Here is a 16,114-nt window from a genome sequence, read left to right on the forward strand (position 1 = left end):
TACTCACATGGATGCTTTTGCAAATGTGTTGTGGTTTCATTCGTAGCTCTTTGGAAGGAAAAGCTCCTCCTCTGAGTGGGTAGGCTCATGTAGAACGCAGAGATCAAATGTCAGTCCTGGTCCCCTTCCTGTGATGCCCCAAGGACAATCTGTTCCTCTTGGTTTTTTGTGCCAGTCACATGTCAGGGGGTGGTTTGAGAGGTTTTAAACATTCAAATTGTGGTCTTCCCTGACTCCAGGAACAGAAACATGCAGAAAACAGGGAGGTTTGAGCAGGATCAGGTTTAGGCAGCACTACTATCAACCATATCTTCCTAAAACTGGAATTGAAGATGTCAGAGTGGTCAGGGCAGGAATTTATTTCAGCACAAAACCAGAAGTGACAAGCAACATTTAACACTACTGAAATTCTATGTTAATATGAAATGTAAAGAACATAACTAAATGAGGCAAAGATGCAGTTCTCTAGAATTTAATTGCTAAATATGGAGGCCTAGTACTGCTTATCATGTTTGTATGGATTACTTTCCATGAGTCAGACAAGCAGGATTTCAGTCCATGGGGGTGAAAAAGAAACTGTAATAACCATAAAATGGTGTAGGACTTCTTATTTATAGACATGCATATTAGAAATGCAATAAAAAGTCCCAGTACAAACACAGTAGACAAGCTTCAAACAGAAAAAATCACCAGGTTTAAGTTATTTCTGAATTATGGTGAGCCCTAAAGATGCCCTAAAACCAATTAACTACTTTTTTTTTTGGTACCTTTTTTATGTTTTAAAAATGACCATAGAGATCTCTTTGAAAATATATTGAAAAAAAAGCTTCTAGAATTAAACGTTTTGTAGGAAGCTTCAGCCTAGAGCAAAATTTAATAGCTGAGCTATAAGGCACTGAAAACTTTCATAAAAGGGTTCATAAAGAAACACCAGCTGATCCTAAACCCAAGGAGGTCTAGAGAGCCGCACTGTAATAAACACAGGGCCTAATTAATTTGCACTTAAGGGGTGTATGACATTTGAGTAAGATGTAGTTATTTAATGCTTACTTTCAGCACATCTGTCCAGTAGATATAAATGGTAGAGGGAGGATACTGCAATTGAAAGGTTTACTGTAGGTTAAAGCTAATACTAAATGAGGTTATCAGCTGTTAGCCAAACTTTGTTTTTTCCATATGGTTGTAAGGTGCCTTGCATGAATGGATGGTAAGACCCTTTAAACCTATGTTTCCTACTTCAAAGTCTCTTCTAGGCTAGAAATAGACAGTGTGGGTTGTGTGTACAGCTCATTTCCAGAATAGGTGCATTAAAACATAAGAACTGCTGTTACAGCTGCTATCACTTTATTGTTCATCCCATGGCAACTGCTAAAATCTAGACCCTCATCCATATGATTAATAGATTTAAGTAAAATGTAACATCCAAAAAAAATTCCATAACTGGAATTCCTATTTAAAAATTCTGTAACTAAACATAAATAGAAATAAGAGTATGCTCATTCACTGTCTGTGGTGTGTTGTCTGTATGAAGTACGCTATTTATGTGTTTCATAATACAGGCACAAACATATACAGTGTGTGAGGAATTAATATAAGTCAGATAATCCTCATTGTTTGTAATTGCTCAGGCATTGTCCATGCCTTTATAACACATTTTTTTTATGTCTCAAGATGTTTTTGGTGGCTTGAGGACTAAGTTTTTCATCCAGAAGAGAGGCAACTTTATTCTAGGTGATTGCCTCATCTTGGCCAGTGAGAGATGCTCTTGCACTAACAAGACATCTCTGCAGGGTCTTCACACTCATCCTCTGCCTTCATCACCACTCTTCTCCACCGCCTGTGTCCCCTTATAACCTCAACCACGCTTGGCCTTCAAGCTAGAGCTCCCAGTACAATCAAGGCATAGCTGCAAAACACATGGGATTTTCAAGCATTATGTTTAATTTTGAATTCCTCATTCTAGCAGTGGTCAGATTTGTTTCGGAAAAAGACAGGAAAGTGAAGAAAAGGTAGATGTTTGTCAAGGCTATGCTTAGGAATCTGTTGCATAAATGTGGAAATCAGTTATACTTTAACTGAATGAATAGCACAAAAAGCATATTCTTTCCTCTACATGTGTTTGCAGAATATTTATCTTTTCTTCACCTGCAATATGTTCCTTTATGCTCTGACTCTACTTGGTTATCAATAATGTACTGTGGGCCTAACAAGGTTGCCTGTTTTCACAATGCTTTGTGGAATAATGCCATCCACACCCATGGATTCATAGGTTCATTAAGGTATTGGTGAAAGGTGGGATTGATTTACTCAACTTTTCAGCATAATATTGCTATTGTTCACTGCTAGGACATGAATAAGGAATGGCCTTTAGTGTAAATAGCTCAGCCACTGAGCTTAGTGATTGCTCTGAGGGGTCTTTTTGAGGTGGGTATTTCTAGTTTTTTGATAGATGACTTATTAAAGCCACTCTATGTAAGTATTGTTTATAGTGCTTTCTTGCCTTGAGTATTTGTTTTGATTTCAAAGGTGTTTTGCCTACACTGAGAACTCTTTAAGAGCCTGAACCACTCTTTCATTTTTGTTATGAACTATTAGCAGAGGAGCTTGAGGGAGGTGGGAGTTTCTTATAACAATAGAAATTGCCTTTGTCTCTACAGATTTCCCTTTGAACTCACTAACCTCCTGTCAGCAGAAAAAAAACCAGGATAACAGCATCTTCTCCATTTTTCCAGTTTTTTGTCCTCCCCAGGATGCAAAGGCTGGCCTTGTTCCTAAGTGCTTCCCTTGCTAACAGGGTCCAGACCTCAGGATGAGAGCTACACAGAACTATCACAGATTAAGTTTATTGCATATCCTAAGCTCATGATAACATCTGTGCTTTGACACCTGATTTGAATGCTCTAAATTACAGATTGCCATTTTCAGTCTGGGTTGAGATTAAATGAGCCCATTGCTTCTGCTCAGAACCAAAACTGCTCAGATCATGGTGGGCTGTAACAGCACAGGAATCCATTTAATTGGTGCCTCCCATATCTGGAATGTGATTGGTGTGGAGCAGAGGCCACACCATTGATTTCCTTTCCTCCAATCAATGGGAAAATGGCACACCTAGTCATCTTTAAGTGCATACTTCTTGGCTATGTTTTACTCCCAGTGGTTAACAGCCATGAATCAACACCTGCTACAATAAACTCTTGGCTTGGCTTGTTTCATGCTGCTACTTTACTCCACTACACCTTTTTCTTTGCCTTTGCAGTCACTGTTTTTATGAGTTTAAAAGGTGACTAGGAAAGTGAATAAAGTAACAAGTGAAAGTGGAACAGTTGAAAACCAAGAAAAGAAATTATGTTAAGAGTTCTGGATTATTTTCCCTTTGTTTTTCACTGGGGCCATCATGCTGCTGGAGATGGATTTGATCTTGAGGTAGGGTGCTTTCTGTACTGCTTCCTCTGAGTCTTACTTAAAATTTCTCTTAGGGTTGGTAGAATGAATTCCTGAAGGAGCCCTTCTATTTTGAACATATTTGTGAGAAACAAATCTTGTGTCGAAATTATTTCATCGTTCCCCAGTTAAAAGAATATATCAAGCTGCATGAGAGAAAAGAAAGTCTTTGCAATGCCTGAACTCTAAAGCTTCTATTTAGGAGTCAAATATTATTAATACAATTTTAATATACCAGTGTGAGCACTCTAGTTATGACAATTTACAACTAAAAATGGTACACAAAGGCCTTTGTTCAGGTACAGTAATTTCACGAATACAAGCCGCACCAATTTGACCAAAATTTTGGTGGAAACCTGGAAGTGCGGCCAATATTCCGGGGCGGCTAATACATTAACAAAATTCTAAAAGCTGCCAACACGGAAGTGAGAGCCCGCGGCAGCCCCAAGCCAAGCTGGAGCCCGGCCGGCCCCGGCTGAGGTGGGAAAGCCTGGCAGAGGCGGGGCCAGCAGTGTGGGGGGCGGGCGGCAGAGCCTGAGCCAGCAGGGCGGGGCAGGGGGGGCGGCAGAGCCCGGGCCAGCAGGGCGGGGGAGCCCAGGAGAACTGGGGCTAGCAGTGCAGGGGAGCATGGCAGAAGCAGGAAGGCCGGCGGGTGGGGCTGCCTGGCAGCGGGGGAAGCCCAGCAGAATCGGGGCCAGCAGCGTAGGGGAGCCCGGCGGTGTGTGGGCATGCAGTGCCGGCCAGGGCGAGGAAACGCGGCGGCGGTGCAGATGGGAGGGGGCGGCCGGCGAGCCTGGCAGCGGCGGCAGTGCCTGGCCCGCCGGCAGGGCGACTACGTAAACAACGCAGCGGCGACGCGGCCGGCATGCCTGCCAGCGGCGGCAGTGCCTGGCCCGCCGGCAGGGCGACTACGTTAACGCAGCGGCGGGGCGGTGCTGACGGGAGAGGGGGGCCAGTGAGCCCAGCGGCGGCTGCAGCACCACCCAGCCAGCCCCGTCGGCAACCATGAGCGGGCCGAGCCTTCCTGGCCCCGCCCCGAGCCAGTAAAGCCCTCTATGCCGCGATCCTGTTACTAATTGGCCAATTTGTGAAAGCTGCGCATGGATTCTCGTGACGAACGAAAGTGCGGCTAATATTCGGGGTGCGGCTTATCTATTGACAAAGACAGCAACATTGTCGAGGCACCGGGGGTGCGGCTTATAATCCGTGCGGCTTGTATTCGTGAAACTACTGTAAATTTGGAATAGCCTCTTGAAAATTAAGTTAATTACTACAATACATCTGACAAATTTGTCAGCACAGATTAATTGTTGTTCAGGAAAATTGTTAAGCATGCAGGGCGCACCATTTGAGGGAACATTCAGAAGACAAAGCCAGAAGAAGGAACCTTGTCCCTAAATTAAGTTTATGGTTTCCTGCCTCAAAAATGTACAAATTTCTGAAGTCTTTTTGTAAGTTAAATCTTACATATCATTACTAACTTTTGTTACTTACAGTTCTGCTGAAGTCAATTTAAGTTGACATTGTTACCAAGGCAGTACTTTTTAACATAGGTGAATGATTTTTAATACATCTCCTATGTAAAAGCCACAAACAGGACATTGTTTGTGTGAGACCAGTCACCTGTGAGCATGTCATTGTTCCCCATTAATCAATCATTAAAGCTGAAGGTTTTTTCCTACATTACCTACTCTAGGACTATTCAGTGTCCTGAGTTAATACAGGGTGATAAAACTGTACGAGGCAAGTTTCTAGATTACTTCATCATTATAGAATATTACAAGTTTTATAACCAGAAATAGTTGAAACAGGTCAGACAACAACTTTTTCAGTACACCCGAGCTCCTGGAACTTCAAAGGCTTCCCAGGACTGAACTGTAAATTCTAATAGGGCCCAGGAAAGATTCTAGCTCGGTTGTCTTTCTGGGATTTTTATGCTTTTAATTATTTTTTTAATTTTTTTTTTTTTTTTGCCACTTCTGTGCTGTTTTTCTCCCTTGTTTTCCTCCAAGTTTGGAATCCCAGCCTGCCTAGGATCTGCAGCTCCTCACAGATAAATACATGAGTTCCCTTATGTTTTGTTTCAAACCTGTGGAGCAAAGATATGTTGAGTTCTCAAATCCTATACTAACCAGATTTATTTTTCTCTGGCCATATTAAATTATTACTCTTCATAGGTAGAATGCATGTTTCTCAATGCTTTTGAAACAAAAGTTGGAATACCAGATTGTGAATCTATGAATAGTAACAGTGGTATGTAGCTATATAACAATGACACCTAGAGAGTCAGTATTTAATTCTTTATCCTGTCACAGCCTTTGGATGTATAACTGCAGTCTCTCTCATAAGGGCTTTGCAGGAAAAGTTTAAGGCAAGAGTAAGGGACATACCTAAGGCAAGTGGACACAACAGGTGTTTTAGAATTACTGGGGATCAAATAATATATAGAAAATATTTGTTACTGATAGAAGTTCACAGAATTCCTTTTATTCATTGAATATTTATGTGCTCTCTGCTGTATAGTTTTCTTTGGTTTCTGTGTTGGAAAGTATGGAAGTGGTGAAAACACATCAAGATAATTCCTGTTTGCCAGCTCTTGTATCCATTTTCTTGCAAGGCGGGACACATGGGAGCTTAGGATGTGCAGAATAACAAAGGATTGGAACAGACTGTGGTATCCAAGACTTGCAGATTATGGCTGTCACACCAAGAAGTTGCACCTCATTCAGGGATTTTTTTTGTGACTTCATGTTCAAATTCCCAGGAACACCCAAAAGCACCTACACAGTTGACTGCTGAGTGTAAGCAAATGGCAGAAAAGATGATAGTCCTTCTTGTAATAAACTCCTGAGCTCCTGAGCTCTGCTCTCTAAGAGATCAAATGCAGTTTTGCAGTCTTTTGTGTTGAGGTTCAATGGGTCTGTATAGCAGTGGGGTCTTGTCCTTGTGTGCTTTGTCCTGAGTTCAGAATAAGTCCCAGAATAAGTTTTATGACAGCTTATGGTGGCATGTACTTGGTGCTTGATAACCTTTGGTAACACTTGACAACCTCAAGGACCACTTATATTTCCTGCATTCCTAAAGGATTTGTGTCTGCAACTCTCTTGTACCACCAGAAGAGAGTCTTGTTATTCTCAAACAATATATCAGAACCTGGCTCTATGCTGGTTATCTCATTCTTTTACTTTACTTTCACAAGGTTTTCCCTTTTATTTTCATTTTGCTACCACTGAATAATACATAGTCCCACAGCTCTGCCAAAAAGAAGCTGATAAAAGTGAGCATATAAGAAAAATATTAGTAGCTGCACTCTTCTTAGCAGAGGTAATGGCCAATGACATTAATGGGAATTATGCATCTGTGTAAGACGAGTATGGCCCCTTTACTTACCTGAGCCCTTAGTATGTTTTAGTGAGCCGTGGTGGTGTTCTAAACATCATGAAACCCACAGGAGATAGAGAAAACAACCCCCGGCACTGATGAGCTGGATTCATTGCTGTAACAGAGATGGCTTTTCAGGAATATTTCTGTTTCTTCTCCTGTGTAAATAGCTGTACATGTACTATTCCTTGTCATGAAAGAGGAAAAGGTAAGTAGAGTGGACAGAAAATTGGGGAAAGAAGTAGAGAGCGATCCAAGTTTTCAGATGTCAGACTGTCACATAAAAACATAAAAGTCCATAATTAAGCATTGTACTCACACATATATAATTTTACACACATAATGTTTTTGTCTGCCTTTTATTAAAATTCTAATCTAGCCCTGTTTTGCACTGTGTTCTTTTTTATGAAAATAAAATGTGAAAATCTACTGATAAGCCAAAATAATAACAACTTTATGGCATGTCAGGGCTATTTTTTATTATTATTTTTTAACCTTGATCGTGCTGTAATAGTGAACACATACATCCTTGGCCTCAATCACCTTGTCAAGTTAAAGTGTATATTCAACTTCATTTACATGACATATGATCTAATGCTGGAGAACAACAATACTATTGTAGTGCTAATTGAAAATTGTGAGCTGAGAGCCAGAAAAAACCACTGGTCTGATTGCTGAGGGTGCCAGGGAAAGGGATTTATTCCCACACCTGCAGTTGGTCCATAACACTAACATTGTTACCAACATCTGGGTCTAATCAGCACAGAGGCCTTGATATGCGGCTCCTGTGGCATATAAATTAACCATTATGTTCATTTTAAAGGCCCCCTCTTTCAGTTTTTTAAGGACAAGATAGATTCATGGCTCCTCAGAGTCTAACAAAGTAGAAACCACAAACAGAGTAAGTTACTGCCGGGTTTCTCAGACCATACCTACCTTATACATGCCACTTAAATAGTGGAATTTTATGCTCAGTTCCAGTTTTCAAAAATGCATCTCTGTAGAATGCAAAGTTCAGCTGAGAAACTGTGTTTAGGGTAGAAAGTGCTCTTTGCCAATTCACCTGAATCTGAGCCCCACCAGCCAAAGGTGTGGCTGCAGAACCAGTGACAGTTCCAGTGGCTCCCAGGGCTGGTGTCTGAGCCTAGATCTTGGGAGAAGCTTGTCCCACAGTCTACTATGAAGTTGCTGAAGGTATTCAGAGGTGCTAAAAGTGTTCAGAGCAACTGGAAATTGTACATAGAGAGAGAAAAAAAAACCCACAGGACTGAAAGCCAGGCTGCCTAGGCTGAGGAGCAAAATTTAAATCTTCATTGGTTGAGAATAGGCAGTGATTTTTTTTGCTAATGCATCCCTTGGCTGTGTCTATAATTACCTAACTGGCTGTTTGCCTTTGTAGCTTCATGCAATTTTCTGGAAACCATGGGACAGATACATACCTTTAATATCTGCAAATGATGAATGTAATTACATAGAGAAATTTTGCTAGAAGATCCAAAACTTGACTTCTGATCCTACTGCTGCCACTGATCTTTTGTGGCGGTAGGCAGTTTATTTAACTATTGTCTCTCTTACCTACTGTGCCTTTTTGTGGTAAATAATGATGTAGAGAACTGTTCACCTAAGGTTTCAATGTGGAAAAATGACACAGGGACATTATGGAGGTTTAACATTCTGCCACAGATACGGGTTGAAATCATAGAATGGTTTGGGTTGGAATGGTCCTAAAGTTCCAAGGAGCAATGGTCCTCTAGTTCCAAGTCCTGTATTGGAATGTGGGGTTCTGTCTTAGTCACCACTGTCAGAAGAATGTCCTTTTCATGTGAAACCTACTCACTGCAAAGGCACAAAATGAGTAGTTTTGTGACCTCTGCAGCCTTCTCAATACAAGTAGGATTCTGGAAGAAGGAGGAATTTCCTTTTCATTACTAATAGCTCCAGGTGTAATTTTTAAACTAAGGATCCATAACTTAAACCCAGAAGACATCGATGGAGATCTTAACATGCTGAAACAGATTCACTGCCACTATAAATTGAGTTAGTGCTATTAATTTCAGTAGAACCACATTTCACCTCACTTGAGGAGAAGGTGCATTATTTACGGTACGACTGCAAAATCTGTCACTTGATGTACCATAGAAATATGCTCTGGCAGTAGCAATTGGTTTTGGTAGCAGGCCAGTTTGCTGGCTTTGAAGGATTTCCAGTAGCCAAAGGGGAATTTTAGCACTCAGTGTTGCCCTGCCCCCACTCTCCATTTCCATGGGTACTCAGCAGATTTGTCCTGTTTCCCTTCCAGCTTCCCTTGTCAGCTCCACTGGGGTTCAGCACAGCTCTGTGACGTCACATACCAGGGGGGTCAGAAACAGCACACAAGGTAGGATTTTTAGGGACATTCTGTCTGTGCTGTCCTCATTCTTTGTTCATTTGCCTCCACATGAGTGAACACCTGCTGTCCTGCTTTTCTGCACTCCTGACCAGTTTTGTGACCAGAATGAGAAATCTAAATTTCAATACCTATGGTTTAACTGCAGCTTCCACTTGCAGAAAAACCTCCTGTGCTGCCCATGGGAGATGTGTGCATAAGAGAAATTAGCTTGGGGTCTCTTGATGTCTCTGTGGGTGGCTCTTTCTCCAGTTTAGGTTTTTAACTTCTCTGCATTGCTCGGTATTGAAAGTGCTACTTAGATAAATTAAATGTTAATTTTTGTAGTAATTGACTGACCAGTTTCAAGAGGTGTTCTCTCATTAGTTCTTATAAACGGGAGAAGTCTGTCAAAGTTAACAAAATCAGAAAAATCAGAGTAATGCTATTTGTTGTTGTGGCTTCATTAATGTCATACAGAAATCTCACATTAATATTGAATGTGGTAAAAACAGTGTAAGAAAAAAAATAAAATTGTTTAACTGTATGACCACTGTGGGGAGATCATAGAGTCCAGGCTTGTATTTCGAGTACGTTACAAGGGCATTGCTAAAACAGTCATGTCTGACTTCATGACAAAGTCTTCGTGATTATGCAAGTAAAATACAACAGTTGTATTGGAGAAATTTAAAGAATAATCAGACTGTGGAGAAGGACTCTCACACCCCTACATGTTTTTCAATCGAAGTGCAAATGTTACAAGCAGAAAAAAAAGGAGTTAAACTTATGCCATTGGAACATCCAGATAATTTGATAATATTTATGTTAATATATGAAATGCAAAAAATAAGATCAAATACAGATATGTTATTATTTTAGTAATAATATTTTACTTAATTTTATGTCATTTACTAATGTGGTATGAGCAGATCTAATGAGATATTTAGGTTTTTTTGCTCTTCAAAGTGTGACTCCCTAAAAATTAGGATATTTCTTTCATCCAGAATAATTTTGCTGAAAAACACCCAACTTTTCAAACATTAGCATATATTTGATGTGGAAAGAATGACTAGACATATCACAACAAATGAAATTATTGTAAAATGCATCTACAAAATACAGAAAAAATCACAAATATTCCAATACTTTGTCAGAATACTTGTAATGGCAATCTACAGCCAAACCCCAGTAGAGTGCTAGGCACAGTAATATACTCATGTGGTGTTTATTGCAGACCTGAAGACATTTTCCTGAGGTGTTTTATAAAAACCATAATTTTTTTTCATTATAATTAGGCTATCCAACCCGTTTTTCCTCTTTATGAATCATTCACAAGGTGAGGCTATTTTCTCTGACTCTGTCTGTTATGTGCAACTGGTATAGAAAAGTTAATGTGAAGGATATCTGACTATTTCATGTTCACAGCTAGTACAGTTCAGTTATCAAGGATGGATAGGTCTTTAAAAGGACCCAGAATCATTGCAGAAATGTTATGGTTTGCATTTATCAACCTTTGAATTAGGACCCTGCTACTGTCAACCTGCCCTTGGAGATTAGAGCCTCTGTTGTGCATCACTACAATGATTCATGTAAAGCACAGGATTCAGGTTCTTCTCTCTCTGTGGATGACTGAAATATTTTAAGCATCAAAGTCAGGAACAAGAAAGGAAAAAAAAGAGTGAAGTTTCAATATCCATCCAAGGCACTCAGCTCTTGCTGAATACTGTCATGCTCAGGCATCTTTCTCTAGATTTGAAAATTCCAGTTATTCTCCTGATGACTGCAGCAAGCCAGTTTTAGATTCCAGTGCAAAGAAATTTACCTTCTTTAGCGCAAAGAGAAGCAAGTGACTGAAGTTTTATAAGTAAATGTTGAGAGGTGTAAGCATAAGCCTGATTCATATATTCAAATACATATTCAGACAGTTTTTGCAGGTATTTTCCCACTTCTAAAAGTTTTCTGAAAGGGATATTTCTATCTATGTTCCATACAGATCAATGTCCATTCTATTTTAAAAGATTATAAAATTCTTCCATTGTTTACCTCTATTTTATTAATAGGGACATTTTTTTGGTGTGTTCCAACAGGGTTTTTTTTATTACAGGAGACAACAAATCGCTTTAATTTGTAGCATCAGTTGTCTTCAAAATTTCTTGATTTAAAACCAAGCAGATGATTAAAAGCTGAAAGATCATAACACTGATCACTGCACTGTTTTTGCATTCCTCCCTTAGAAGAGTGTCTGAAGTACAAAGGATGGCTGATCTAATGTATCAGTAAGAACAGAAGAAAGCAAATGTTCCCATGTTATAATAATTCTTAAATGTTTTTTGCAGTCCCTCAAAAAGGCCATGCATCAGCCCGTTATAGCAAGTATTGCATGTTTGTACTGCCAGTCTGTTACGTAGCAGTTTTACTTGCATCATACCCTTAATTGCCATATTAAATCATGGTTTCTAAACATCAGTTCACAGCAGGATCCTCCTCTGAAATCTTATCTTCTTTTATCTTTCACAACATAACCAATAGTGAAAATATCTTTTCCTTTTGTAATCTAAATTCTCTTTTGTGTCCATAGTACTATTCCTGCCTACTGCAGCAACTCACTACTAACAGCAGCGTAGTAGAAAAAGTCCTTTTTTTCCTTGAATGTGCATATTCCTGGTGGAGCTTAAAAACTTCCATAAATCAATAAAGTAATTGCTGCATAATGACCTATTGTTGGTGAGCGTGCCCAGAATGATGTCATTGGGGGGTAATGGAGCTACTGAATCAAAAACACGGCAGCTGTTCCCAATTTATTTGAGAGTCAGTTGGACAGAAAATTAAATAAACACATAGACAAGCAGGACAAGGGCAAGTCCTTGCACTATTCTTACAATTGTTTTAATTCAATCGCAGGAGTCAGCAGGCAGCTTATATTGTGGCCCAGAGTTTCAGTAATTGCCTGTCTCCTCTCTCAGTCAAGCTGCACATGCTCATTTCATCATTTTAAGCTTTTGTGACTCAGATTAAAAAAAAGAAAAATACCAATGAAACAGAGATGAAACTTAGCTCTTTTTTCCCACCCTCCCCCTCCCTTGTCAGCATAGCACGCTATCCAGGAGATGTATCAATAGATAGAAATTTTCATTTCTTCCTCCATCTGCGTCTACAGGGTCTCTACCCTTCCTTCCCTAGGATATGAAGGAGAGTTTTCCATTTTTTTAAAATCACTCATATGTCCTTTGGGAAGCCTCCTAAAGTTTCATATTCGCTGGGGAGAGAAAAAATGCCATCCGGCTTCACACTCTCTTCTCTGCTGTGAATAACAGCTTTGATGCACTCCTTTGAAGTTCCCAGCTCCAGGCTGCATTAGGGAAGCATCAAATCCAGCCCTAGCATTGTGTGTGGAAGCTGGAAGCACTCTGTGTTTGCACACTGGTCTTGGGGACACCCACTGTGCTTGTGGGGGACAAGGGACTGCAGGGGACCACAGCAGGAGCAGGTCTCCAGCACAGCCAGCTATTCCCTTTTCCCTATTCCCATTTCCTACTGGTGTGGCATTGACAACACATCAACATCCATGATATTTTCCAGTTCTTGCAGCTTCTCATGATACCTTTGCACCCTTTAGAAGCCCTGATATGGGTCAGAGCATTGGGACACATATGACTCCAGTAGGGTTTGGTTCTTTTTTACTTCAGGGCAATATGGCTTCAAATGCTTCAACTGTTGTGGCATTAAAACTATCAAAGTGATTGTTATGGATACTAAAAGAAGTTTAGGTCACTGTTCAGTTATCTGACTTATACAAGAAATATAATGTCTATTCCTTCAGAGCTGGATTCTTAATATGGTAGTTTTCACACTTCTAAACAAGCCTTTTTTTTTTTTTTTTTTTTAAATTACAGATGTATTCTTTTGTGTGTGTATTTTCTGTGTCTGCATAACCAGACAGTGAAGTTGATGTTTGTCTCCAAGATGGAGAAGTGCTCTTCCACATTTGTCGTCACAAATCTCTTCAGATCAGACATCTCTTTGATCATTTTAACTGTGTTTTGTATGCTTCATAATTTCCTTGCTGAGTGCCTTATGTTACGTGTTACTTTATAAATCAATAAATAATAGCAATAATTAAAAGGGCGTTCTGCAGTAGGGAGCTGGATGAAAACCAGGTTATTCCATTAACCTTTTACCTCTGGAGACAGGAATTTCAAATTTGTGCTAGGTCACAAGAGCAAATCAGTTGGTCTCTTGTGAACTTCAGTCTACATCAAGAAGCACCGCCTCACTTCTCACAGCCCCTCCTGATTGACAGCTTTAGTCTGGAAGAATAACAGATCTTTTGCAACTTGGAAGACTGAGATGCAATGCATCCACTGTGCCTTGTTCTCCAGAGAACCGTTTGGGGAAAAAGGATCCAAACCCTTCCACTGCCTGTTATCCCCACAGCCTGAATTGGTATTTAAATATCAAAATTGCAAGATAAAAGTAGGAAGTAGCTTGTGCAAGTAGGAAGGTGGGGGTTTTTTCAGCCCTGTCCTATAAAGTAGCCCTCAGAGGGAACAAAAAACTTGTCACAGGAAAATTAAGGGGGAGTTGGTGGTGTTTCATTGTATACCGAAGTGTAGGTAACAAGTGTGTTAGTGAGGAGCTGTCTATTCCATCAAAGATCACTGATCACACAAACTTACAAATAGACTTTTAGATCACTATTACTCCCATCTCCTTTTCAACACTTCTGCCTTCCTCCATCAGTTGCTGATGCAGCTCTCTTGTCTGTACTCTGAGGTCTGAGTGGCCAAGTGAGGTGTAAAAGAAATAAATAACAGATATTCACAATCAGTGTCACAGTAATATGACTTTCTTTTCTGAATTACTCTGAGAGAAGGAAGGTGAATTTTTAAGGGGAAACTCATCCTAAAAATAAAGATATCACAAATTTTGGAAGAAAGGCTTTAATGCCAGAAAATCTGCATTTTTACCATTTGCTTGCATGTTTCACATAATGAGATTTAAAAGGTTATTTTTTCTATTATGCAATTTGAAAACAAAAAGGACCTGAATCGTATTTTTTAATTAAAGAATTGAAGACTTCTAGAAGTCTACAGATTCTAAAAATTCTAGTTTTTGACCAAGGCATTTCAGTATGTTACTTTGAGCAGTACTTTCTGCATATTTAAATCTTTCCTGTTATTCCTCACCTATGTACAGGTCATTTATAGGGAGAGAGAGACAGTGCTTTTTGATGACACCTGCAAAAATGCCCCAGAGTGGACTGCAATTTTTGTCTGTGCTGTTCCTGTTGCCAGGACCTCACACAGTAATTCATAGCTGATTTGTGGTGAACACCAGTATGTTCTTTAGTGAAAACTGTTTTTTTTATCTGATCATGATTATGCTTTTGTTTGGAAGAAGGAAACTGTTGAAATTCCATCAGTATAATGCCTTCAGGGACTTAGCCTCTTCTTTGTATCTGGAGTTCCTGTTTTGTAAGTATGGCAATGAGTTGGGGAGGACTTCTGGGGGCACCATTTTATGTTTTATGTTGTTGGCCATCCTAATGATAACCTCAGCCGATATCTATCTTAGTAGACTTAGTAGACAAAATCTATAAAAATAGATTCTGTGTATTTCAATTATTAGCATTGAAATGTTGATTGGAATAAGGATACAAAATTGTTTATGATGGGACGGGCGTCTGGGGGTGTTGTGGGGAGTCTGATTAGGGCTAACTGGGATGTGGAAGGAGAAGGAAGTTTTGAGATTCAAATATGGAAGTTGAATGAAGAAAATAATTTTTGGGAGTTGGAGAACAAGCATGACTATGAAGCTTTCCTGCTGTACTTCCACAAAAGTTCTTTTCCTAAGAAACCAGTCTCAGTTTGAAAAAGTTCTGATTTCTCATTCTCAGTACAGTCTATGTGAAACAAGCTTCTCTTAGAGGTGAAAGAATTTCTGAGAAGAAACTTTTGCACCATTCCTTAAGATGATCAGGTGCTGGATAACACTGAGACATCTCTGGAAAATGTCTTTCTAAGCTTTATCAGAATATCTTTTGTCTAGGGTGTTTGGGTTGTTCTGTGCTTTGTGATCCACATGGCTGCAGGGGGAGTGTCACGTTCCACTGTGGGGAATTATAAGAAGTTATTGAAAAAAAGGATGGTCTAGAACAAAATTAAGCCAACCGAGACAACCTTGTATCTGAGAACTGTTTATTGGTAAACAAAAGCAACAACAAAAAAATGAAGCAGCCCTACTGAAGAGGGCTAGAAAAGACAGAGGAGGAGGAAGGAAAATGCAGAAGGAATGGGGGCAGAGAAAGAGCGAGACAGAGAGGGAAAGCGGGCACTGCCAGCAGCAGGATGGATGCTGTTGGTGTCCCCGTGATGGGGATGTGCCACACACTGCCTGCTGGGGAGCCTGGCAGCTCTGGCCGAGGCTGGGCCCCACAGCACAGCTCCACGGCCACGGATGGCCGCACACCAGGGCAGGGCGCGGGCACTCGGGCAGGAGCTGCAGAACCTGGGCAGGGTCACGGCGGGGATCGCGGCACGGGGCTGGATCGGAGGAGACGGGCTTGGACACACATGGCTCAGGCAGGGACGCAGGGGCAGGGTGGCAGTCAGGGACACGAGGAGGCAGGACAGACAGGAACTGGGATGGGCGAGTGGGCAGGGCAGGACAAAGGCCACACACGGGGCACAGAGGTCAGCTGTGTCCTGCCAAGCGCCCAGATGGACAGAAGGCAAGTATGGAAGAGTGAGCAAGGGTCAGCAGGGGCAGGAGAGCCAAAAGGCAGGCTGGAGCCAGGGCAAAAAGAACAAAAGGCAGGCTAGGACCAGGACAAAGAAGCCCCTGCAGGCTGGAACCAAAGCGAAAACACAAGCCTCAAAAGGCCCCCAAACTCAAAAAGCCCCAACTCAAAAATCCTCAGTCACCCAA

This window comes from Catharus ustulatus, chromosome 4, assembly GCF_009819885.2.
Source record: "Catharus ustulatus isolate bCatUst1 chromosome 4, bCatUst1.pri.v2, whole genome shotgun sequence".
Taxonomy (NCBI): Eukaryota; Metazoa; Chordata; class Aves; order Passeriformes; family Turdidae; genus Catharus; species Catharus ustulatus.